Source organism: Passer domesticus, chromosome 2 (genome assembly GCF_036417665.1).
Source record: "Passer domesticus isolate bPasDom1 chromosome 2, bPasDom1.hap1, whole genome shotgun sequence".
NCBI classification, from domain to species: Eukaryota; Metazoa; Chordata; class Aves; order Passeriformes; family Passeridae; genus Passer; species Passer domesticus.
Window position 1 is genome coordinate 59,234,518 of NC_087475.1, and position 27,416 is coordinate 59,261,933.

The window sequence follows — 27,416 nt, forward strand, 5'->3', positions numbered from 1 at the left end:
ACCTCTACATACAGTAAGGAAGCAAATTCAAACAACAGAAAAAAAATCAATGTGTTGAAAAAAATTAGAGTATTTCTGAAAGAGAATAATTAAACAGCAGAAGTTAGAACAATATAAAGGCATTCTACATTTCTCTAAAGAGAAATGAGAGAACACACAGAAGGCAAAATTCTTATAAATAAATAATTGTTTAACTATTAATCAGTACATAGTCTAATATGCTTTATCTGTGCACCTATAGTTAACCATGTTAACAGAATAATTACTGTTCTGTGGCTGACTGTTCTCTCCCTCTGCTTTCTTTTCTTCTGTCTCCCCTACCCATCCCTACTTCACTTCATTTTCTCTTACATGCCTTAAACTTGCATCCAACTTTTCTGTTGCTTTTGACACTTTCTGTAGTCAAGTAATGGTGAGCACAGGTAATATATTATTTATTTATTGAGCACCTTGCACACTGGGAGGCAAATTAGTATTCTGTCCCTATCCCTCACTGCTAGACACTGCACGCACTTGGAACACATTACCACATTAGACCAGTTGTGAGGCTTTAAATTAGATTTGTGACTTGAAAGTCTGAATAAGAAAACTAATAGAACACAAAACGAAGCAGAGGGAAAATGAGATTAATTATCTACAACATTTGGAGTGAACTGTTGCTGATGCACTGTGTTGTAGAAAGCTATTTTTGTGCTACAAATGTGCCTTAATTTTGCCTACATTTAGATACTTGAATGGTTGTGAAAATACATTTATTTACAGTTTCTAATATACTAGACTTATTTTTTAAATTAAAAACTGATATTTTAAAAGTGTTGTATAATTTTCCACTCTGATGTTTTGCTTTACTATTTTGAGACAGGATGAATTGCAAGCACCACAGGGACTATAGAAAATAATAGTCAAAATAAAAATTTGAACCCTAATGCTGAATTAGAGGAAAATTAGGAAAGAATTTTTAATGTAAACTTCTTCATTTTGTGTCATGTTCAAAGTATAAGAGAAAATTATGTATTCAGTGAACGCATCAATGCAGTTTTTGAACAGGGAACTGCACACACAATGCAAAAACAGATAATTTTTTTTCACCCTTTCCATTTTCCTTCTCACCCATGTGAAAGGCTGTCTCACGTTCAGTATGAAAAAATAGTAAAGACTAATACAGGCAGTAGCCAAATTGCACATTTACAAGTCTGATTTACCATAATCTCTGCAAAGTCTGAGCTCTCGCTTCATTTCTGAAACTATTTCCCAGTGATTTAGGCAATTCAGGTAGACTGAGACAATTCACCTGTAAGTAGTATTGAGTTCAAGGACCTATATTCTTACATCATTGAATTTCTTTCACTTGTTCCTTCTTCTTTACTTACTTGTTCCTTATTTCTTTTGTTATTGAGACTGCTGATATTTAATAAAGGCAAATTTATGGTGGAACATCAAAAAATGTTCAAATAAACCGTAGCCTGCCTCTAACGAATCTCATCCGTTTTTGCTGTATATTGATCCCTCTTCAATATTTGTATGTTTTTCTTTGCATAAATAGCCTTCATCTACTGTAAACACTTATTTTTTACAATTTCCATATAATTTATTTCTTCTAGTTTATTGGATCAGAAAAATATTTTCTACTGTGTTTGGACTTTTAGAAAGCATGGCTAAATGAATATGTAGTTCTTTCACCTATGCAAAAAGAATGCATATTAAGAAATAGTGTATAACTCTGGTGTATTTTTAAAATTCAGTATCTAAAACTGGAAGAAAAGTTATGGTTGAAGAAAAATGGGATAAAATCTCTTTCTTTTTATATTCATATATGCACGGTTACACTGACTACACCCACACATAAATATGTATGATTGAAATGTGTTTAAGATGTTTTGTTGGGTGTCTGAAACATATTTTTTCTTCAGAAAATATTTAGTAAAAATATCTGAGTTATAAAGTTTTTGCATCTTTTTGTTGCCATATTTTGAATGAACAAAGGTATATTTAAAAATAAAAAGAAGTAATGTGCATATAGTGATAGCTAAGGAATTCAGACAGTTGATAAGGACAGCTAAAATAAATATGAGTCAAATATATATATACATGTATATTATACATGTATGTATATATATACATACCTCTCTTCTGATGTATGTACACCAGAACCACAACAATTATTGACATTTACTGATAATGGATATTAAGCAGAGATGTCAAAATCATGTACCATGATGCAAAAAAGGGCAGAATTATTTAATACATGTTTTTGTTGGGCATCAGCAGGAAAACAATGAAAACAAAAACCTCTTGGAACAAGACAGAAGAATAAATAACAGGTTTGATATTGATAATTACATTTGTTACAAAGGGTACTAAAAATTTTAATGAAGTTAAGCATTTATTTATATGCAGAACTAGAACACTCAAATCTAACAACACCCAAAGAATTATCCACAAATCTCTGTGAGCTATTTTTAAAATAGACATTTTCATACAGAAACAATAAAAAACTTACGGAGGGTTTCAAAACAGCTGAACTGCTGTACTGTTTTTTTAAAAGGTTATAGGAGAGGAAATTAAAGGACAGGTAGGTTGATATCAATCTCAGACAGTTATAAAAAAGCTGGCATGGATGCAATCAGTAAATAACTAAGAGTTCGGTAACATTCAAAATTAATGTAAGCCAATGCAGTTTAATGTAAAATAGCCCTTCTTATACAAACTCTTTACTGTTTTTTTATGAGGTTACAAGGTTGGTTCATAAAGGTGAATATGATGAATAAAATATTCAGGCTTCTGTAGAGTACTTGACTTCACATCACATGATTTCATGGTTTAAAAAAAGATTATTATAAAGAAAGGTATCCACATTTCATGTATATATAATTGTCTCTAGTACTAAGTTGAAATAAGAAAATAGATGAGAAATCATTAGTCACTATGGGTGAATTTTTTTGTGATTTCATGAAAATATCTCAGCCCAAGGTTATTCACTGTCCATATTGGTAGTTTAAAATAAAATATAAATGAAGATTGAGTAAAATTACTGAAAATACCAGAATAGAAAATGTGGCAATAAATAAATAAAGAGGTAATCCAGGTAAACACATTAAGGTGAGACATATTATTTAGTAGTATGAAGTACATTTTAACACTTTACTTTTTAAGAGGATGGGGTGAAAGATTGTGTCAGAATAAACATCGAATCATATTAGTGTGATTTGAGCTGATCTAAAAACTGATGCTTATCCAAGCTGCACTCTCCCTAGACTATGAAAAACATAGGAAACATCTGCTTTCTCCTTTACATGCGCACTGCAAAGCAAGGTTTATTTTTTCTCCACTGCTTCCAAGAAGTAGAATGAAAGAAGAATATATAGTACAGCTGGCATTTTGACATACAACCTTTACACTTCTGTGGCATTTGCCACCTATAACCCTGCCTTCCCTGCTGTCACTGACTGCAGCTAACATGCTCTTCCCAGGTTTTTCACTCTAATCCTTACTTCCAATTTTGCCCCTCACTTTGTACTTCTTTCCTTCATCCTCATAGGTATCTCCATTTCAAGTCCACGTGTGAAACCTCACGTCAGTACTGTTCCAAAGATAATCAACAGAATTAATTTACTCAGACATGATTCAGAAATTAAGCTGCATCACCAACTATGCAAGAAGAAAAGTAGTATTTCTGCACCACAAGATGAGATTAATGATGCTATTACTTGACTACTATGACAAGTTCTGGTGCTTGTACTTTAGGAAAGATGTTGCAATTTTAGAAGCTTTTGAAAATAATAACTGGAATGAGGAAGGATGAAGAAAATAGCTCAAGTGAAGAAGCTGCAAAAGCTTCATGTATTGAATTTCTAGAAGGACATGACTTCATCACAATCTACAAATGTCTAGCTGAGAAACTTTGTGGCATTAGGCAAAATGAGATGCAGTGGTTTGAAGTCAGCTAAATTAAACTAGGTATAAAGGTCATTTCAGAGACATCTAAACCGAACAACTTCCCTCAGACAACAATGGGTTCTTAATTAAGTTACAAAATTAAGCTACTTAAAAAAAACCAAAAAAAACCAAAGAAAAACCAGAAACAAAATACAAAATGAAAAAGAAGTTAGTAACACAGTTGTTAAGCATGTTTCTGTTGTCTGTATTATATAAAATAAATAAGATTAAGTAACTGTAACAGTCCTCTTGGTTTTAAAATCTTATCAATTCTCTATATACAGCCTTTGCTTTTGTATGCCTAACGTTTTTTAGTTAATGGTTAAGAGAGTCACTGCAAAGAGTATCTGAACACCTATAGTGCATTTTCTATGGAATTTGGAAAGTCATCTGAAGAAATTTTCCACAAATATGCTTCTGAAATGATAGTACTTACCTACTTAAGGTGAAGAAGCTTTCTTAGTTATAAGATAGTCCTTCTCTAAGCTCAGTGTTTATGTGCTTACATCCTGCATTCAGATGTGCTTTACCCAGGAGATGAACCAGCCATCTTTGAGTAAAGGGCAGCTGGGTATCTGCCATAGCTCTGACACCCACAATGGATAGCTAGCCACTCTTGATGACTTAATCACCCATGTTAATTTCAGAATATGAGCTTTCTTGCCTCTGGACTGGCCCATACTGGGTAATTGTTTGGTGTAGTCTTGATGATCTCTAATGCAGAATTTCACCGCAGGATCATTTTCCAGAGGAAGACACATTCGTTCCTTGACCTTCTGTCTAGACACAGATCAGAGAAACATCACTATGTTACAATGATAGTTTGGATTATTTTCATTACTCATGTTAAAATTTTATTATTTTGCATGAGACTATCTGGTGCTCATTTGGGATTCCTCTAAAAAGTTAAAAGTATTGCAAATAAGATAATATTTGACAACTTTTACCCTGCAAGTACAGACTCTCACTTGTTCACTAGGAAGGTTCATCATTGAAAATGTTATCATTATAAGCATGGCACATGGACTGGTGCCTTTGTTCAGCCTGGGAAATGTACAAGAATTTGCAATGAGCACTGCACCTCCTATTGAGTGAGCTCTTATAGCCATGTCCAGTCATTTCTTCAACACTTACAAGGATGGTGACTCCATCACCTCTGGGCACCCTGTTCCAATGCTCAGCCCCTCTTTCCATGAAGAAATTCTCCTTGATATCCCATATGAAATGTCCCTGGTACAGCTTGAGACTGTGTTCTCTTGTTCTGTTACGTCTTACCTGGAGGAAGAGGCCAACTCCCACCTGGCTACACCCTAATTTCCAGTGGTTGTAGAGAATGATAAGGTCTTTCCTGAGCCTCCTTTTCTCCAGGTTTAACCACCACAGCTCCCTCAGGTGCTCCTCATAAGGCTTGCTCTCTATACCATTAACAATCTTTGTTGCCCTTCTCTGGACTCACTCAAGCACCTCAATGTCCTTCTTGTAGCGAGAGCCCAAGAGCTGACAACACAACTTGAGTTGTGGCCTCACCAGCGCCAAGTACAAGGAGACAAACACTGCCCTGTCCCTGCTGGCCACACTACTGCTGATAGAGGCCAGGATGCCATTGGCCTTCTTGGCTGCCTGGGCACACATTGGCTCATATTCAGCTGACTGTCAACCAACACCTCTAGGTCCTTTCCATTGGGCCTGTTTCCAGCCACTCTGGTGATGTAGTTGTCTTAATAATTTCAAAGGCAACAAAATGTTAATATCTGCGCTGATGTTCTCTTTTCTGTGCTTGATTGGTCTGTTTACCCATCTTTGAGGGTCTGCTAAACCAGCTACAAAAGTTAATGGGCAACAAAACCCACTTAGCTTGTAACTAAGATGCAAAAAAATCAGAATGATTAGATAATTCTTAGCAATTCAGATTAAAAAAAAAAAAAAGAAGGAAAAACAATGAAAGTGACAATCTTAAATTTTTAAAAAATACTAGGAGATTGAGAATAAGATGTTAAAATCCCTCAGGTGAGATTCAAAAAATAAGCTTAGATCATTCTGCAGCTCTGTCCTTCAAGACCCTTTAATTTGGGCTTCTCAAATTATTCTTGCCTGACACACACCGTTTAGATATGAGTGAGTGAAAAAGAGAGTGATTTGATAACCTGGTGGGTAAGTACCTCCATAGACTAGGAAGAAGAATATAGCATCCATATTCTACTTTTATCAACATATTGATGTGAATCAAAAGACCTTATTTAAAAGGGAAATTAAACTTCAATCCAGTTTATGTTACAGAGTAAGTAAAAAAAGAAGTTTGTAGCTCTATTCTCTGAGGAGAGCAAATGAATTAATGAGCTAGACAGTAAAAAAGAGGTCTTTCCATCTCTGTAATATTTTTTAGTATTTCCTCTAATGAGTTTTTTTCTTTGTTTCTAAATTCAGTTCATGGGTTTGGGCTTTTCTTTGTTGTCACTTTTTGCTTTATTTTATTTAGATTTAGTTGCTTAATAAAGATAGAATTTTTTTAAGTATCCAAAAGACATAAAACTTAGAATGTAGGCTCATCCAATTTCCCACTATTTTCTTAATCTAATTGAGCTCATGAATATGTGTGACCACACACATATCTATGCATACATATACATATGTACGTATACTTTCCAAAGACCTACAAAAGTTTGTAGGTAACTAAAAATCTGTGATTAAAAAACCACCATAAAATGGCTCAGATTATTTTAATTATTGTTTTATTCACATTCCAAAAGTTAGGCCCAACAGCTCCTTTTCTATTTTCCCTATGAACAGAAAAATAGCGAGAAAGCCCTAGGAAGAACTTACAAGTATACACTACAGAAGAACATTTTGACTTTCAGGTATAATGATTAAAAGCAGCTAAGAAGGACTAAAACTGATAATAATGATGATGAATAATAATGATGAAAGGGAGGATTTATTTTCTCGAAAATGCAGTATATTATTATGAGGAAGAAAAAGGCAATCACTGGTATTTATACCTTTTATATGTTAGCAGCAATACTGGAAACAAAAAGTTAGAGGACTGACAGTCATAGAAATGTAAGTATTGAGAATAACTAGGAGAATCAGAAAAAAACAGTGAGATCAAGTTATTCCTTAAGGGTAGGATAACAGTATTAAAAATAACATAGTTCCATTTTCTGAAAACTATGTAAGAGTTTCTAGTAGCAAAGCTGTGTCAAATGGGTAATAGGGAAACTTTTATTGCTTAAACCATTTAAAACAAGACCAAATAACATACTTTGAAATAATTGTAGAATTGAATATTGTACCAGGAGGAGGAAGAACTAGTAGACTTTACCCTTTTAAGATGTCTCTGTCACTTCAGTGCTTTTATCCTAATCCATTTAATTAGTTATGAAAACATTAATCAATGGGCTCTTTTCTGCCAATTCAAAAATAGGAGCTTTTAAAACTGTTAATGTAAAAATGCTCTATATATAGCATTCATAAATATTTTATTTTTGTTTTAATAGATGGTACTACACTCTTATTAAAACTTTTTGCATTTTTTTTTTCTTCTGAACTGAAGAAATTCTTAACATTCTTTTAAGAACAGTATTAAGTCAATATAACAATTATGAGAGTGTCTACAGGTCTTGCTGTGGATTGTGACCCCTCCTTTTTTTTCCACTTTTAAAAATTTTGTATTAATTAAAATATTAATTTTGAAATAAGGATCAGAGTTTCTGCTGTTTTGAAGACAAGAAGTATATTTATATTACACTACATCATCCTTGTTTTTCTTTAAAGCACTAGAAAGGATGTCATAGGATGTATTCATATGGCTGAACTTGCCTGTTAATGACAATATGACAAATGACAAAATGTCTTTGAGAACATGAAGCAGCAGTGTGTGTACAGGGGTATAATTTTACACAGGAATCCATTTGCACTGGAAACTGATTTTGGGTAAGAGAAAGAAAAATTATTAAAAATGGGGTATAGATAGACACATACTAGTGGTGCTGAAACAACTGATACTGAGAAGAGGAAAAAATTGTGCAAGGCAGTTATTTAATATTACTGAGGTTTGAGAAGGATATCTGAATTCCAAAGAACCCAATATTATCTGATATATTACAAACAGGCAACTTTAATAGCAAAGCTCCATTAGTCCTGTACAATGTTGATGTTAATCTTCACATTGCATTCATTTTGCATAACAATACTTTCAGCTGGCTTTTCAATAGTTTTAAGGGCAATAATTTCTAGCAATGACAGTCATAACCACTATTAAGTATCCATTTTTTTCCCACTGAACTAATCATGAAAATAGTTTAGCACCATACATTTAAAGAGCTAGTCTATATGATCTTGATGTTAAGAAACACTAACGTCTAAAACTATTCTTATTTTTATGTAATAAAGGAAGAATTTAGCTGAAATGAATAAGTTAAATTTCAATTAATCATATAGTAAAAAATGCTGCTCTGCTAAACGTAAGACATAAAAAAAGTCTTCTTACAATTAAGAAATGTATTGAGAGAAGAATCTAAGGCATTAGCCTTTTTCTTTTCTTGAGAATTCATGCCACATCAGATATTGACACTCCAAGAAGGGCCTTAGGCTGTTCTAAATGTTATTAATGACTCTCGCTAGGTTCAAAGACCTTTTGATATGTCCTGCATAGGAATTGGATGTTCAACTGCTAAATTGGAGATTTGAAAACCAAGGTTTGCATCTGGAAATCATGAAGATAGGGCCAAGTTATACTTTAATAAACTTTACAGTTACTGTTTATATAAGAAAGTTTTTATGACATTCTGTAAATGAAGAGCAAAATTTTTTTAAATATTGCTAACAAAACAACAATATTGATATGAATAGATAGAAAAAAGTTGCTCATTGCTTCGTAGTACTCACTATCTTTGCACTGCTTTGACTGACAGTGAAAGCAACAGCAACAGTATGCTTTTCTGCAGGGAACACTCTCCATTTTCTTCAGACTTTGACAATAAATTCAAAAGTGAGAAGCTCTGGGTCACAGCCATGATTAAAATCTTAGTGTTTCAGCTACAAAGAAAATACTGCGTAACGGTTTCAAATTGGCTTTCTTATAAAATGGTGGTGTTAGAACCATAGTGTACTATCATCTCTGCAAATCAGACTTTCTAGAGTCAAAATGTTAGTTTACTTTTCATGAATCAATTTTGATCCTGAAATAAGTAGGCACCTTTCCAGCTGAACTTACTGAGAGTGACAGCCCTGGTCTATGATCAGGCATATTGGTCAACATTCACAGTAGCAAAAATAACAGAGATGCCTAAAACAGGTGAAGTCCAGTTGCTGATTCTTGCTCCGACTGAGATCCCTGGTGTGAGGACACGAGGTTTGACTCCATTTTGATCAGAAGGCTGATTTATTATGTTATATATTATACTAAAATACTACATTACAACTATACTAAAAAGAACAGAGAAAAGAAGATCAGAAGGCTACAAAGACAAGAATAGAATAAGAATGAATAACAAAAACCTGTGACTGCTCACAGCCTTAGCACAGGTGGCTGTGATTGGTCACTGATTGAAAACAACCTACATGAACCAATGGAAGATGCACCCGTGGCATTCCACAGCAGCAGATAGCCATTGTTTACATTTCTTTCCTGAGGCCCTCAGGACAGGAAAAATCCTAGCAGAGGCTTTTTCCCTAAATTATCATGGCAACAGCTGTTCACTCTCTCAAATGCCAATAGTGAGAGAGATGGGAACTTTCAGCAGGCATTTTGTGAGGGTGCCTGCACACTCCCTTGGCAGACAGCCAGGATAACTTAGAAATAAAAATGTGAGTGCACATGGAGATTGAATATAGTCAAAATGGTCTGGAGATGTTTTCACTTAAAATGGTCACATTAAGGACCTAATTGCAGCCCAGACAGGACAGCCCAACACCACAAAGGGGTGCTGAGGAAGGGCCTGTACCCACATGTGAACAGCACTCAGAGCCACCTCACTTCTAAGTACAGAGGATCTTGTAGGGGGCTTTGTCACACGGCTGGAGTGCTCACATCTCTCACGGGAGGTGAGCAACTGGAAAACCTGTACTGCCAGAGAGGGATGACACTGGCCTCTGGCTATAGTGCAGGGGAACTGTAGGAAGACATGAAAATTTTGGAAGATTTAACTGCTGAATGGTGTTTAGACACTTATAGGAGTTATTAGCATTTTGTAAGTGTCTAGCATTGTGGTTTAATTGTTATATTACTGATATTGATCCTGAATATATAGCTCACTGATTTCTGGATAATTGCATGTCATTAATAAATCACTAAACTGCTTAGAACTTAATTTCATTTAAACAGTTTAACTGAGAATTCTTTCCTGGTAATTCAGGGTATCTAAAATTTGAAATATCTTCAAGAGTTTCTGTTCCTCTCCACAAGCAATAGTTTTTGACTGTTCTAACTTAGGAGCCTTAGAGAAAAGATGGACGTATATCTGAGTTCATGCAACCAGCAACAGAATCTGAATAGGTATCTGCATTGCAGGGAATGAAGCTGCAAGACTCCATCCACATATTAAAGAAGTTATCACAACTGGAACAACAATCCCTAGGGCAGGGACATTTAAATGAGAGAAACTGGATTTTAAAATCTTATTCTGGAGAGTTGTACTGTTTGTGACAGTGAAAGATGGTTGCTAAAAGCTCTCAAACTTGAAGTTGCTAAGAAATAATCAGGAAAAAGAACTACATTGTCCTACCAATGCTCTGTAAATGTTCAGGTTTTTTTGTTCTGCTTTTTCTTTTCAAGGGATGAAGAAGAACTGGATGATGGTGAAGATGTGTTGTCTTTTGGGCTATTTTTTACAAAGCAAGGATAACAAGGAAGTGTCCACACATCATGCAAGTGTTTCTATTTTGCATAGATGAAAAAAAAAAAACAGAAGAACCGGAGAACAGGTAGGGCAGGCTACAAAGGGACTTAATAAACAAATAATTTCAATTATCTCATATAAATTAAGTAGGTCTGGTCTCAGTTAGGACATGTAGCCAGGGAAAGAAGAGGTGCAAGGGCCTTACACAGAGAAAAAACTGTTTATTATGAGGTCTGGCAAAGGATCTTTTCTTTTAGATCACTACAAGAAAATGGTTCTAAGTGTTTCCCATAATTATTTTTATTTTACACTTTCATGTGCTACACAGCCATTCAAATGTAATTAAACAACAAAACTACTTTATGTAATGATGTGTCTTTTTTTTCTCTTAGTCTGGCTATCAATGTCTTGCACAGGAAAACAAAGGGCATGTTGCCCCAAGCTCTACCTGCTGTCTGCACAGCCAGCCCTCCTCCCCCTCTGCTGTCACTCCTGCTGAGACCAACAGCAACCATGTGTCCCCAGCTCCTCCTAAGCTCCTTGATTCTCCTGAGAAGATCCGCCTGCCTCTGCAAATCTGTTAACTGATTGCCTCCTACCAGAACCAACAACAACACATACTACATTCTCTTACCTGTTCCTTCTTAATATTCATGTACGCTCCATATACAATATACACCAAGTGCAACTGGTGTCATAGCAGATGGATAGAGCAAAAAGTGTATTTATTAGAGAAGAAAAAATCACGGGGTTTTTTTGACTTGTTTTCTTTTCTTTTCTAGTAAGCAAAACAGTTTTTCTATTCTATTTCCATTCAAAGCCCCTTGGTACCTAAACAAGACAGAACAATTTTAGATATAGATTTTCTTGTATTTATTAGATTTTAAAGAAGAACAGTAGCTTTTTATTGCTCACATTTTTCAATAACTATTACATTTCTATTCTGCCAGAAAGACTCACTTCTGCCTGCCAATCAGTGTCAACAGCCAATCTCATCAATGTAACTGGACGTTTATTTCACCAAATTAACTTACATTCTGGTTAGCGTTATTGATTATGACAAGTCATACTGTAGGATTACTAACTGGGTAACTTCAAACATATGGAAAATCTCATTTCTGATTTCTCTACAATGTGATTATCCAGGAGAGAAAGTCATAGTAGAAAATGGTGTAGAGTTTAACAGTCATTGAAATATAAAATAATAATTGCTGCTCTACTGGTACCTTGATATATAATTAAACAATACATATTTTAAGAAGTCTCATATTGCATATCCCTATGGCAGGCAACTATTTCCATGGGGAGCATTTCGTAAATGGAGGAAATTAACGGGCTAAAAGCCAAATTATCACAGACACTGACAAAAGCAAGGGAAAAATCAGTGTGAAGGATAATACTCCAGGCTTGACTTGTTCCATTATACTTAGTCATTACAGAGAGGCTCTCAGGTCACCGAATGATTTGTTCTGCAATACCTGTAACTGTGCACAATAGGCTAAGTGAAAGGCAGTATCCATCATAACTTTAAATTACCTTGCTTTTGTCAGTTTGTGCTGTGCCTTTAACATTACTTAAGTATACTATGGGGAATATTGTTATTAAAGACAGATTGTTCCTGAATTATCCACCCTAAAAGAATCTAAAATAATATACCTAAAAGTTCAAAAAATGCCAGGTGTTTGGTACCCAAGCTTATTATCTGAAAGAGAGTGACTTATCTTGCACATATTTTACCATATCAATTAATTTGTTTGACAGACATCAGCCGCAATATTAAGAGAAAAAAGCTGGTCAAAGAGGCATAGGAAAAAATATTGAGCAGCAAAGCATATTGGGTTTTTTTGGTTTTGGTTTAGGTTTTTTTTTTTGGGGGGGTGGGGGGAAAGGGAGCTGGCAAATTATTTTCTCCCTGTCCTAATTTTGCTTTAATTAAAGTAATTATTATATTGGCAACATGGTTTTCTGTTTCAGAATGAAACTGATGAATGGTGATGCATGAACTGGTGGATATGTGCACATTATGTCAGTGTCGTCTTTAGAGTGTGGGGAGTAGCTTTATGACTTCAACATCAAACCCACAAAATCATTGAACTAATATGAAGCTATCATGGAGTTAGAAAGTCTAAAATTAATTTTAAAAAAATTAGCATCTAAATCCAGCAAAGATCCTGAATCTTGTACTTTTCTGACAGTAGATTTACAGTGGGTTTCATACATGGACATGGACATGGATTTGAACGTAGAAGTGTTGACAGTGCCTCCATGTACAATTTCAGGAAAGCTGAGGACTTAAGGTAGAGCTTAAACATCATAAAAAAGAGCACATATGAGAGTAGTATTGTAGCCTTCGAGTTACGCGTTCTGTTTAATAGCTTAATGTGAGTTCTATATAATCTTTAGCAATTATTTGGACAAAGGGATCAAATGTACCCTCAGTTAGTTTGCAGATGACACCAGGTTGGATGGGAGTGTTGGTCTGCTGGAGGGCAGGAAGGGTCTGCAGGGGGATCTGGACAGGCTGGATCAATGGGTTGAGGCCACTTGGGTAAAACTCAACAAGGCCACGTTCTTGGTCACAACAACACCATGTAATGTTATGGGCTGGGGACAGAGTGACTGAAAAGACAGGCAGAAGAAAACGACCTGGGGGATTGGTTGACACCAGCTGAACAGGAGCCAGTGTGTGACTAGATAGCCAAGAAGGCCAGTGACTTCCTGGCCTGTGACAGCAATAGTGCGACCAGCAGGAGCAGGGCAGGGATTTTTCCCCTGTACTTGACACTGGTGAGGTCGCACCATGAGTGTTGTATTCAGTTCTGGGTCCCTCATTACAGGGACACAGGTGCTTGAGCATGTCCAGAGAAGGGCAACAAAGATGGTGACAGTTCTAAGAGCACAAGTCTTATGAGGAGTAGCTGAGGGAGCCAGGGTTGTTTACACCTGGTTTTTTATTATCACTCTCTAAAACTACCTGAAAGGAAGCTGTGGAGAGGTAGGATATTAGGATAAATTTCTTCACCAAAAGGGTGGTCAAGCCTTGGAACAGGCTGCCTGGGGAGAGCTTGAGTCACTATCCCTGGAAGCCATTTAAACTTAGGTGCGTGGCTCAGCATGTTACTTGTAGACTTGACAGTGGTGGACCTGGCAGTGACAGGCTAACACTTGCACTTTATGATCTTGAAGTTGTTTTCTAACCTAAACTATTCTATAATTCTATAACCACTGAACTACATGGTACCTGTAAGATGTCTCACTTCCACTGGATGTAGCCCATTCCAATACAGAGAAAATTTGGATTTGAAATCATGCTAGTGTAAGGGCTCTAAGTAGGACTGTTGAGACTGAAGGTGTTTTACAAATGTGAACAGGAAGGAGCTCTAGGTGTCTGCAGGCCAAGATAGCCAGCTTAGAAGGAATTTAGAAGAGCTAATTGATATTTCAATAAGCACAGAACCACAGAATGTTTGCGTTGAAAGGAACTTCTCAAGGTCATCTGGTCTGTCCCTCCACTCCAACAGGGCTTGTATGCAGAGAGTTTCTGGATATGTGTAGAGACGGAGACTCCAGAACCTCCCTGAGCAATTAGTGCGAATGATCAATCACTCTCATGTTTTCTGTGTTACAGTTTATGCCACTGCTTATGTCACTGGGCGTCAATGAAAAGAGCCTCTGCTTCATCTCCTTTGCACCAGCATGTACATCAGCTTTGGGGTTAAACCTCCCTAGGTGCAGGAGTTGCTACCCTTTCAGTATGAAATTTCTGCTAGCCTTCCATATAAAATAAAGATACTGAAATGTTTTTTCCTCATTCTTAACTTTGGGAAGCTAACTAACTTTAGGCAATTAAAATAAAAGTTTAGATAAGACAGAAGGATCCACATCTCCTTACATAGTCAATGGCAGCTCCTACTTGTCTCTAGAATGCATAAAGGAAGTTTACTGTTATCCGAATCTGTCGACATAGAAACATGATTTACCAGTGTCTAAACCAGGGACAGTTTAGGAGTTTCAGATACATGCAGCTTACATTTTGATTATTCCAGAATGCAGCAGTCTTCAGAAGGCAAAATAAAACCAGTCAGAGAAGTTAATGCTGCTGCCTTATCCTTTGAAAGAGGAAGGATCAGTCTGGATCCCCAAAACCTTGCTGGATTTACTCCTGAGTCTCTGTGTTAAAAAGAAAAAAAAAACTTGTATTTGTGTCTGGTACTACGCCTTCTAAGTTAAAAACTTATTTCACATTGGTTTGCATAAAACAATTGTCCTGAGTACAGAAAATTGATCAAATAAAAAAACTGGGAAAGGAACTATGGTTATTGGTTTACATACAGTTTTCAAAGTACATATTACAGGAATTGTTTTAAGGAATAAAGTAGTACTTATGGCCTGGTTCATCAGTTCAACTCATTATCTGGAAAAGTATTTAAGCAACAAATGAAAATCACATAAGTAGTTAATGCCACAGTGTTGGAGCAACAGCAATGACTGCTGAGAATTAACAGAACAGTGTGATAATATGTTTTGGGACTAATAAAACAAAGCATGACTATTCAATAGGACTCTGAACACTAGGAAAATATTTGGTAGGTGGAGAGGATTGGCTCACAGGTTGCATGTCCGCCTGATACTCTGCAGCTCAGCAGAGGTTCCAGAAGTGCTACTGATATGATACATGGCACAATTCCAGGTGGATATACCTGTTCTTCAGTTATTCTGCATCAATATGGTTCTTCTTACATGACACTGCACTGTGCCATATAAATGCATCTTTACAGAGAAGGGACTAGAAAGGAAGTTGTGGCAAAAAAACCTTCAGCAACAGGAAGTCGGCTTCAGTGTCCTGTTATGTTTTATTTTCACTGAATTCAACAGCACATTTCCTGCTGATTTTGGTTGCTCATGCTAAGATTGCAAGTGTGCAGATAATTCACAGAAAAAGTACAAATATTAATAAAATACGTAGCTACATGGATTATAAAAGTTGTTTCATCCACCATAGACAATTTTGGTTCATAAACTAAAATAAAACTGAAAAATCTGTAAAAGTAGGGCCCCTACGTGTAAATGTATGAAAAGGAAATTGGCTACTTATCATTCCTGCCTCTGTGAACACATTATATACAGAAGTACTCCTTCAAGAACTACTCCCTTATAACTTAAGCCAGGGAACATACATGAAAAATATAAACTACAAGCTTCTACTTGTAAAGAAATGTAATGTTAGTTTATTTCTTTGCTGAGGTATGGAAGTGTAGATAGCTTGTTTTGATACCACAAAATCAATTCAGCCCTTTTTGCTGTGAAAAACTACCAGTTTTTGCTTAGCAAGTACTTGTGAATTTGATTTATGGTAAATTTTTTCCAATCCATAGCAAAGAAGCCTTATTTTTTTTTAATATATATGAAATGGCAAGTTTCCAAGTTTAAAAACTGACTTTCATTTGTATAGAAAATAAGAAAAACCTTGAGGTGAAACCAAAAGGATGTATCTCTATTTCCATACTATAACAAAGCCCCTTTATTACACGTGTCACTCACATTATCTTCATTCACTCTTTTCAAGTTTATTGGGATATTTTCTTCTTAATTTCTAATATAATTAACTTCTTTTTTTTTCTTGTTTTTTTTTTTAATACAAGCTCTTATAAATGTAAATTGTCTTTTAAATCATATTACTTGAGTATTTTCATAATTATATTTCTTACAAATCTGTTAATGACAGATTCTTAGTGTTTGTGCAGTCAGTCATTAAATATATTCATGTGTTGCATGACAGGTTTAAGGGAAGGCACAAACAGTTCTATAAAGGATTATAATTTATAGACAAGCATCATGGTCCTATGCACCTTTAATGATAGGAGGTCTGCCTAGGGAAAATACATGAAAAGACTAGCGATTTGGGCATTGCTCATATAAGGCTTGATGTCTATGGCCGACATAAACCACTATAATGATCTCAAAATTAATGGGATGAGTCTCATTTAAGCAACATTGGCTAGCTGACTAACTGTAATGCATTAGCAATATATTGCCAGAATTGACTTAGTAGGCACAATAAGTGATAAAACTGCAAAATCTGAGAAGAATTACCCCCAGTAGCATAACTTGAATTCAGTGAATAATGGCTTAAAGTTATTGGAATGCAGCCCATCCCATATAAGACAGTAAACAAATCACATATAAAGCATAAAGCTATACATATCTGCTCATAGTAGGCACAGTTTACCTTTTGATATTGTTACCTTTCTCCAAACAGTATAAATTGGACTGGGCACAAGACATATTAAAGAAAAAAAAATGTCCTTTTCAAATGTATATTTTTTTAATGAGGTTTTAAATATTATGTTTATCTTAGCATCAGTTTTAATTGCCATCATTTTTCATTGATAGCTGTGGATATTTCCATTATTCACTGGATTTCTTATAAGCATTGATGAGTTATTATCAAGACATAATAAGTGAGTAATACATTTGCTGGTTTTATAGTTTTGCAATAGTCTTATCTATATCATAAAAGTCCAGTTTCATTACATGGTTTCAGAAAAATGTCTAAAATACCTGCATAGTTCCTTCTGACTAAATATTTATATGATATTTTACAATAAATAAGCATTCAAAATCCTGTAATATAACCTGATGGTAAAATTAAACTGCATTTTTAGTGATATATGAATTCTAAGCTCAAATTGTATTGTAAGATAATTGTATAAGTAAGATAATACTAGTTGTTATTTTATGAGTTAGCTGTAACTATCACGCAACAAAACATGACTTCCAGTGCTACCAAGGTTTACATGCTTCTGTATGAAGCTAACTAAAATAAATATAATAAAATTCTGGTCTGGCCTTAGATTTTTTTTTTTTTACAGAAAAAACAAATTACCATATATTACGAAATTTTTCTACACTCATTGGCTTTTCCAGATCTTGCAGCCCCCTTCCATGGTCTTTTCACACAATATTGATTTCTTTTTTTTCTTTTTAACTAATGAACAGCATTCATACAGACATTTAAGTTACAAGTGATTTTTGTCCTTTACTATAAACAAAGTTCAAAATTATAAACATGGTGTTTGCTGACCTTTCGCTATATATATATTTTTTATTTTCAGTAACAAACAGATACGAAGGTGTAGGGAGGAATAACAAGCATATACAGGGTGCAGAGTGATATGGAAAAGAAAGACCTCAGAGACTGCAAAAGGGGAAATCAGGGTGCCCACCCCAAGGGTATGACATAGATAGGGAAGCACCTTAGAGGTAATTATGGGAAGTGAATTCCCATGGGGCTTCCCTGATGGGATTGTCTTACAGGAAAAGCATTATGGGGAAGCTCTGCTGTCTTGTTTTTGGGGAAGAAAAACATCTGGCACCTCTCTGAAGTGCCTGTACACTGCACAGAGTTACACATACAGAGAAATTAGAGGGATTTTCTGTTTGTTTGTTTGTTTTTAATTTGGGAGTTGGGGAGTTAAATGTGTAATAGCTAGACTACCTTTTATTGGTTAAATCAATATTTTTTCTTCTTTTAATGTGATCTCTATGTAGTCTTTGGGGGGGGGGCGTTTTTCTTTTTTTCAATTTTTTAAACTAACTGTAACTTTGAAAAAGATAAAGACTGACCAGTGAGACAAGTATAGTAATGAATAAATCAAATCTGGTGTGTTTTTACTATCTGATTATCAGAGACTAGGTCCTTAGGATACAGAAAAAGGGATAATACAAATAAAACACAGGGGAAGAAGGAAAATGTTTCTTTATTGCATTCAGTCAAACAACCCATGATCCTATAAGAATTTTATTTTCCTTTTCTGATTGAATATGTTCATCTTAGCCTAATATTAACCTTAGCTTATGTTAATAGCTATGAACCTCTAATATGTTCAGAAGAACATCTGGTGAAATTAATCACATCTAAACATAGAAAACTAAACTAAAATACCTTGGAAGACCCCTTTTATTAAAAATGGGCTTAAATTTTTGAATCCCTGAGTAATATCACTGATTTGGGGACATTGAATTTAGGATGAAATTAATTCCACCCTAAAAGTGCCTATTAAGTTATTTTGACTACTACCGTTAACTGCCTCTGTTAGCTAAAAATGTACTGACTGTAAGTAACTGAGATAATTACAAAATGAACTTTTAGAGATAAAAAGTGGTATTCCAGTCCCACAGTTTCAGCTAGGATAATTTTTCTCATTCAGCCAAAAATGAAATTAGGGTGCTAATTTTTTGGAGATAAGTCAAGAAATACAGGTGGCTCTCTATGCCCCAAATTAAGTGTTTCAGCTTCTACACAACTTTTCCAATGTGTATATGTTTTTCAAGGGAACTTGGAGAAGGGTAAGGCTTAAATGTTGTTTCTCCCATCAGGAGGATTTCTTGTTTAACCCTTAGCTCTTGTTGCTTAGACTGCCAATTTTTGATTGTTTCTAGCAAGAAGCAATGCTCCCTTTGATGCTTAGCTGTACCTGCCGTCTTCTAAGGGAAAGGCAGGATACTCATAAAGGGTTCTGTGTTCAAATGCAGAACAGAGTTTTCTGTGAGTGACTATTATTTTATATAAAGACAAGCAAAAATCTGAACAGTCCAAGTTCTGTCTTTTTGGGTACATGACTCCTGAGAAACCCAGCTGGGAACTACAGAGAAAATATGGTATAGGTCAAACTTCGAAACATTATTGATAGGCCGAGCCAGCCAAGTAGCCTGCCTGGATTTCTGCACTCCTATTTTGGAGGGTAAAAAAATCTTTTAGATATCCTGAAGAATATTTTAAAACTGAAGCAGATGTATATGAGATTGGCAACATGCCTGAAAAATAATTACAAATAAATTTCAAGACAGAAAGGTGCATTCTAGCTGTCAGAAAGCAAATTACATGTTTCTGATACTATGAAAGTTCATAAGTTTTTCTTACTTAACTTTGAGTAGAGGAAGCCACTGCTTTGAGAATGACTGAGGCTGGGTTGCAAAGAGGTGAAACATTGAAAGACTACGATGTTTTTTAACTGCAGAGAAGCATCAAGACAGACTGTTATTTCAGGAGAAAAAAATAAATGATGGCTTAAAAATTGATCCAAAATATTCTTTTTTGGCAATTTTGCAAGAGTAGTTCTTGACCCAGTAACCAAAAGGGTTAAGTGTTTCAATGTCTCCAGTGTCAGTGTACCTGTATGACAGCCTGTTCACTTGTGATTTGGTCCATGTGAGCAGGTAAGCTCTCAGTGCTTTGATCCACCATGCTGTTATAACAAACCCATTTGACATTGGCTGAACTCCAGATGGCATGTTCAACAAGTACTGCTGTTCTTCAAAGGCTCTGGAAACATTAGCTTTAACCTTTGTAAGTCCTGTACTGTTGTTTGCTTCCATTTAATACATCCCTCCTTTAAGGTAGTCTTCATTGTATATTAATTTCCTAGCTTGTTTCATCTAAGATCAGTATTTAAGATCTTAGAGCAAACAGCTTCTTATTGAAATATTTTCCATTTTGGTGTGGGATGCTTGGTTTTAAAAGCCATTGTAAACTAACAGTATCCTGTATTTGGTACAAAGGGCAAGGTTTAGGCAGTGGGAAGGGCGCTGCAGGAGCAGCCGTTATAAAACAAGGTCAGCAGCTGCCTTGTGATAGATGCAGCCAATTTCAGACAGCTCCAACCAGTTCAGAGACACAGCCACCACTGCCCACAGCTGAGCCTGTCAGTAAGGCCGGTGGCAGAAAGTTAAGAAAGGGAAAAATCCTGAGAATATGAGAATAAAAAGAACTGAAAACCCAAAGCAGTGTGTGGTGCTCTGTGACAGCACAGGTGAGATCTAGAAAGAGCCTGTGACCCATGGGTAACCCACACCAGAGCAGATACTTCTCCAGAAGGACTGCTGCCCATCTAGGACTCACACTAATGCACAGGAAACAAGGAAGAAGGGAGGAGCAGCAGAAGACAAAGGAATGAGAACAAAGCATAGCAGACAGAACTCTTGTATCCTGACCCCAACATCCTGCACCAACCATCACCTCACCCAAGGGACTGAGAATAGCCTGTAAGATAACAAGAAGAGTGGATAGCTGGAAGGGTGGATGCAAAGTATCAGGAGTGAAGCTAAGCTTGTGAAGGGCGAAAGAGATGTGTCTTGCCTAAATTTTTTTTTATCCATTTTTCCTCAATGATGGGGAGGAATTGTCTCCTGCTTTTTAAAAATTTTACTTAATTTGGCAATTAATGCAATTCCCCCAAGTTGAGTCTTTGGACTCATAACATATCCAAACCATGTTCAGTGTGGCTTCCTACACAAATCAAAACAACTATCTCCAGCTATGCAGAGTGCCCCCTCTCCCCCCTGCCAATGCACTGTCAGGCAAATGAATAAAACAACTGCTGTATTCCAGTATGGTGGCAACTGTTAATGGTGTTATCATCCATATCAGAGTAGGTATTTTCCTGAGTGGGTTATTTTGTTAAACACATTAGTGATCTTACGAGGCAAGTCCTATGCTGATGGGGTTTCTTTTCTGTGTTTTTAAATATTTTTTTCAATGAAGAAAATAATGAAACAGTTAAAAGCTTGCTGCCGAGAAAAAAAGAGCCAGACATTAAGTTAATTACTGTGTTTAAGGCAACAAAACTTACCTGGTAAATATTTCAAGTGTTAATCCAAGTCTCTATCTTTAATACTTTTTCAAAATTGAAGGTATGTCAAAGTGATATGTAAGGAATCAATTCTAATTTAATTTCTGTCTCTTGAATGTCTGTTGAGAAATCTGTAACCTATCCTGTAACTACAGGAAATTTTTTTACATAGACAAAAACATATTATTCTCTTTCTTTCTTTCTTTTTCTTTCTTTTCCTTCCTTCCTTCCTTCCTTCCTTCCTTCCTTCCTTCCTTCCTTCCTTCCTTCCTTCCTTCCTTCCTTCCTTCCTTCCTTCCTTCCTTCCTTCCTTCCTTCCTTCCTTCCTTCCTTCCTTCCTTCCTTCCTTCCTTCCTTCCTTCCTTCCTTCCTTCCTTCCTTCCTTCCTTCCTTCCTTCCTTCCTTCCTTCCGCCACTTCCTTCCTTCCGCCACTTCCTTCCTTCCGCCACTTCCTTCCTTCCGCCACTTCCTTCCTTCCTTCCTTCCGCCACTTCCTTCCTTCCGCCACTTCCTTCCTTCCGCCACTTCCTTCCTTCCGCCACTTCCTTCCGCCACTTCCTTCCGCCACTTCCTTCCGCCACTTCCTTCCGCCACTTCCTTCCTTCCTTCCGACACTTCCTTCCGACACTTCCTTCCGACACTTCCTTCCATCTTCTTTCTTCGCCTTCCCTTCCCTTCCCTTCCCTTCCCTTCCCTTCCCTTCCCTTCCCTTCCCTTCCCTTCCCTTCCCTTCCCTTCCCTTCCCTTCCCTTCCCTTCCCTTCCCTTCCCTTCCCTTCCCTTCCCTTCCCTTCCCTTCCCTTCCCCTTCCCCTTCCCCTTCCCCTTCCCCTTCCCCTTCCCCTTCCCCTTCCCCTTCCCCTTCCCCTTCCCCTTCCCCTTCCCCTTCCCCTTTTCCTTTTCCTTTTCCTTTTCCTTTTCCTTTTCCTTTTCCTTTTCCTTTTCCTTTTCCTTTTCCTTTTCCTTTTCCTTTTCCTTTTCCTTTTCCTTTTCCTTTTCCTTTTCCTTTTCCTTTTCCTTTTCCTTTTCATTTTTTTTCCTTTTTCTATTTCCCTTTTTTTTTCTTTCCAAATGGTTGTCCATAAAAGAAAGCAACAAAATCTCGTTGGCTAATTTCCATAAAGGAAAGACAACAATGTGTATCTCAGCTTTCAGTGCATGACAAACATCTCCTCAGATTCTCTCACAACTCCTAGCACTCCCACCAGATAATTTTCTCAAGAGAGATATGGGCCTAATATCAGCCAACAACATGACAAGAAGTTTGAGCAGGAGTTGAAAATCTGTAGGAACCTTTTAAGGAGTTTGTGATTTACGCACCACTTCTCTTTAGTGCTAAGATAGCTTTTAGCTGCCTATATGGACATTATTATTTGTGATCTAATGCCAGTGTAGGTACTGTAGGGTGTGCAACACATTACATGGCTGAAAATGATAAGGGACCTCGACACATGGGAGGTAACATCATTCAGAGGCAGCAGCTGCCACCCAGGTAGCTAAAAGAGTAACCTGTGTTCAAGCAACTGAATCTTAGGCTGCTGTCTCCTCTGTATGTAAATTACATACTAGCCTGGGGAGAAAACCAGCACAGTGTTGTAATACTAATGTGCCACAATATAATGACAAGTGAACTGCTAATCACAGCTGCATAGGAAATAGTTCTGTCCACACTCAAACACTTGATTGAGTGGTACTGAAGCAAGAAATAATTGGTTCTGAAAATAATAACTAATATTTACCCTGAGATGGAAAGTAAAAAACAAACAAACAAACCAACAAAAACCCCACCAAAACAAGCAAACAGGAAACCCCAACAAACCCTAAAAGTACAAATAAACGCTTGTGTCTGAATCGTGAAACATTCTGGTTTCAAGGGTTTTTCTCTTTTATGTCTCCTATGAGAAAGACAAATCAAAACACTAAAACAATTATAATTTTGAAGGTCAAAATGAAATGGGAAAACTTTGAACCTGAAGAGACACACTATTTTTCACTGCTCCTAAGGCCTGTAATGAGAGATGTCCTTTAAGAATCATAGACAACTGTCAATGTTTTGATTTGACTTACAAATTAATTGGTGAAGTGGAACACTGATGTTGTATTCAGAACGAAGCTTGGATCCCATAGTTGAGCAATCTTATAGAACATTAATGATAAAATTAAACTAGGAGATACACCTACGTATCATACTCTTCAGTTCATGGGAACAAGCTAGAGCCACTCTGAAGAAAATCTCCTGAAACTAATAAAATATAGATACTGATAGCTCGACACCACATGCTTCCAACTGTACAGAAATCTTCAACTTAGCCAAAATAATTGCTGATGTAGATGTAACCATAGGAAATGTGGACTGTATTTATTCTCCTTCTCCCTGTGCCCATTTCAGTTAGGTGCATTCCCCTCTGGTTTGAATGAAAAGCAAAATACCAAGAGTTATGAAGAGGTAGATTCAAACTTCAGAGGTTTCTGCTGTTCCTATTCCCTAAATTCCTGAAGGAGAGTGTGTATGTGTGTGGGAAATTTTGCTTAAAAAATAAATTGTAATTCATACAATCCTTCAAATTTTTCATTTCCTAAATTGTAGATGTTTTTGACTGAATTTATGTTAGATGAGAGAGCTAGTTCAGAGGTTAAAAGGCCTAGGGCCAAGCTTGCCATTATCACTCTGCCTGGGGACCACTTCTCTTTCTTTGGGATGAGTCATCAATGACAACTATATTGCCACAGATCACAAACTAATAATATGCTGACACTTTCTTGAATTCCACAGCATCATCACATTTGGGTTCCACAAGTTTCCTTTTGTGAGGGTCCAGGTCATAGCATCACTTTTGCTGAAAAGCAGTGTTTTGTCAGTTGTCCTTTGAAACCTATAGTTCTTAAATTTATTGTAATCTCTTTTGCATTCCTGAGTTTGGGCTGGTCTCTGTGGATCTACAGACAACAGTTTTTCAGGGAGGTGCCAGTCATTGCAAAGCACAAATGCCTTTATTTAAAACTTAAATATGACAGAAGGCAGAATATTTTAAAAATTAAACAGCATAAACTCATTACTACAAATTAATATCCATCTAACAGAGGCATCTAGCAGAATATGAAAGTATGTGAGTTCAATCCAGATTAGGACAGTTTCTGACATATTAGGCTATCAGGCTTCCTAAAACAGCAAAGCTGTTCCCTTCAGGAAGTAAAAAAAAATTAAACAAAAAAAAAATTAAAAGCTGGGAATTTATACGAAGAGTATTGAGAATAGGCTTGTGACTTTTGTTCCTGAACCCCCAAGAATACTGCAGTACTCAGTAATCATTAGAAATCCTGTAGAAAAGACAAATCCTAAAAAACAGTGAAATTTCTGCTGTCAGATGCCCTGTACAGTGAATTTACAGTGTTGAAACATCTATTGTAGATCCCTAAATCAAGAATGCAGGTTGTTTCACAGTGCTATTCACACGACAGTCTGCATCTCTCTATTGACTAAATAAAAACTTAGAAACTGAATTAAGAGGCTTAATAATAGACATTGCAAATATTTCCTGTCCCCTCTGCCAATGCCATTTATTTGAAATATAAATCTGAAAGTTTTCTTGTTTCCAAAGGAGCAAATTTGTGTCATGTGATGTCATGAGGAGTTATGTAATATCACAGAACATTATCAATAGCAAGGTCTTCTGTTGAAAGCTGCTCTCATACTTTGCTCATATTTTTTCTCCCTTAAATGAAAGGAAAATATATTTCCTTTCATTTTAATGAAGAAAAGAAAAAATAACACAATGAAACTGCTTATTAGTGATCCTGTCAGTGATCAGTGGAGAGGTGGTGTTTATGACAAATGTGGTTGTCAAATAGAAAAGGAGATAGGAGAAACAGTTATAAAGGTGATATGAATTTATCTATGGGATCCCAAAATAATGACCTCCACTGAAAATGTTGCGCTCCATAACATCTCCTTACTTCTTTCTTTCAAGGTTAAAGTGACCTTTTGAAGTATGAATTAGAAAATCAATAAGGTTGGAAAAGACCTCCAAAATCAACGAGTCCAACCTTTGACCAAACACCATCATGTCAATCATAGCACTCAGTGCCAGTCAATTTTGGAATGCTCCCAGGGATGGTGACTCCATCAACTCCCTCATCCTGGTCTTCAAAAAAATGTTAAACAGGACTGGGCCCAGCTCTGAGCCCTGGGGAACAGCACTAGTGAACAGCTGCCAACGGGATACAGCACACTTCACAACCATTATCTGGGCACAGCCATTCAGCCACTTCTTAACTCAGAGAGCAGTGCACCTGTCCAAGCCCTGGGTTGCCAGCATCTTCAGAAGAATATTTTGGGAGAGAGTGCTTTACTGATGTCCAGGTAGACTAATTCCACAGCCTTCCCTCATCTGCTAGGCAGGTCACTTGGCCATAAAAAGAGATCAGGCTCATCAAGTAGGACTTGCCTCCTAAACCCATGCTGGTTGGGTCTGATCCCCTGGCTGCCCTGTATGTACTCAAGATACTCTGTTCCATAACATTCCCCAACAACAAGGTCAGGCTGACAGGCTGTAGTTCCCCAGATCTTCCCTCTGACTCTTCTGGTGGATGGGTGTCACAGTGGCCAACCTGCAGTTATCTGGGACTTTCCCAGTTAACCAGGACTGCAGATAAATGGTGGAGTGGCTTGGCAAACTCTTCTATTAGCTCCTTTAGTACTCTTGGGTGAATCCCATCCTGGCTCCATAGATTTGAGTGTGCAAGTGCAGAGCAGGTCACTAACTACTTCCTCCTGAGTCACAGGGGGCTTATTCTGCTGCCCATCTCTCTCTAACAGCTCACGGGACTGATTGCCCTGAAGTTACCTGGTCTTTCTGTTAAAGACTAAGGGAAAGAAGGCATTAGGTACCTCAGTCTTTTCCTTATCCTTGGTGACAAGGTCTCCCCCTTCCCCGCATCCAGTAAAGGATGGAGATTTTACTTGGCCCTCCTTTAGCTGTTAATGTACTTATAAAAACACTTTTAAATATCTTCCACAACTGTGTCCAGGATGAGTTCTATGTGAGCTTTCACCTTCCTAATTTTTTCTCTGACTTAATGACATTCTTGTACCCTTTCTGAGTTGCTGTCTCTTCTTCCAAAAGTTATAAACTCCCTCTTTTTTCCCTGAATTCAAGCAAAAGCTCCCTGTTTAGCCAAGTCAGTCTTCTTCCCAGCCAGCTTTGGCACACAGGGATGGCTAGCTCTTGTTGCTTGAAGTATGTCTAGCATTCCTCAACCCCTTTGTTTTTAAGGACTCTTTCAGGGGACTCTGAATCAATGTCCTGGCCAAAGGAACTGGGCAAAATTCCCCTTCTGGAAGTCCAAACCAGAGGTTTTTTTGACTCACTTTGTTACTTCACCAATTATCTCAAGGTTATTGTGTCCACAATCACCTCTGACCACCACGTCTCCCGCCAGCTGCCTTTCTCTACGTGTAAACAGCAGGCCTAGTGGGACATCACCCGGGTAGGCTCGCTTACCAGCTGTGTCAGGGAGTTATCTTCCACACTCTGAACAGACCTCCCACACTGCCCCTTCTCTGCTGTGTTGAGTTTCCAGCAGTCATCTGTCAAGCCTTCCACAAGAACAAGGGCTGGTAAAGGTGAAACATCAGGCAGATGATTACAGAATACTCCATCGATATTTTGTGTCATAATGCTCCTTCCAGCAGTGGCTTTTGACTGCGTGGAAACTTTTGTTGCCTGGAGAGGTGGCTGTGCTCTCCTACACAAACTGCTGCACAAAGTGTCCTTCTGCATTTCTTTGTCTGTGGTTGCTCATGAGAGCTTCCAGGTCTCTCTGCTCTTTTGAGGGGTTCCCTGACTCCAGTAACCCCCTCCTTATCTCCTTCAGGTGTTTTGCCACTGAGCTTGCCATAGTTGCTGCTGCTATTGCTGCATATCTTGCTGACTGAATTCCTGTAACGACCAATGTCTGTCAACCTGTACAGGTTAATCTATTTGAGGAAATCCACTTAGATGTGCCAAGTATTA

The 27,416-nt window shown here is 37.0% G+C and overlaps 1 long non-coding RNA gene across 1 annotated transcript; it reads right to left on the reverse strand.

Annotated features, from left to right (window-relative positions):
- Positions 1 to 4,578: 4,578 nt before the first annotated feature.
- On the reverse strand, positions 4,579 to 27,055 carry LOC135295452 (uncharacterized). The gene is made up of 3 exons (XR_010357556.1): positions 26,904 to 27,055; positions 14,803 to 14,942; positions 4,579 to 4,716 (listed from the first exon to the last, which is right to left on the reverse strand). It is a non-coding gene; the product is annotated as an uncharacterized LOC135295452 (long non-coding RNA).
- Between the last annotated feature and the right edge of the window lie 361 nt (positions 27,056 to 27,416).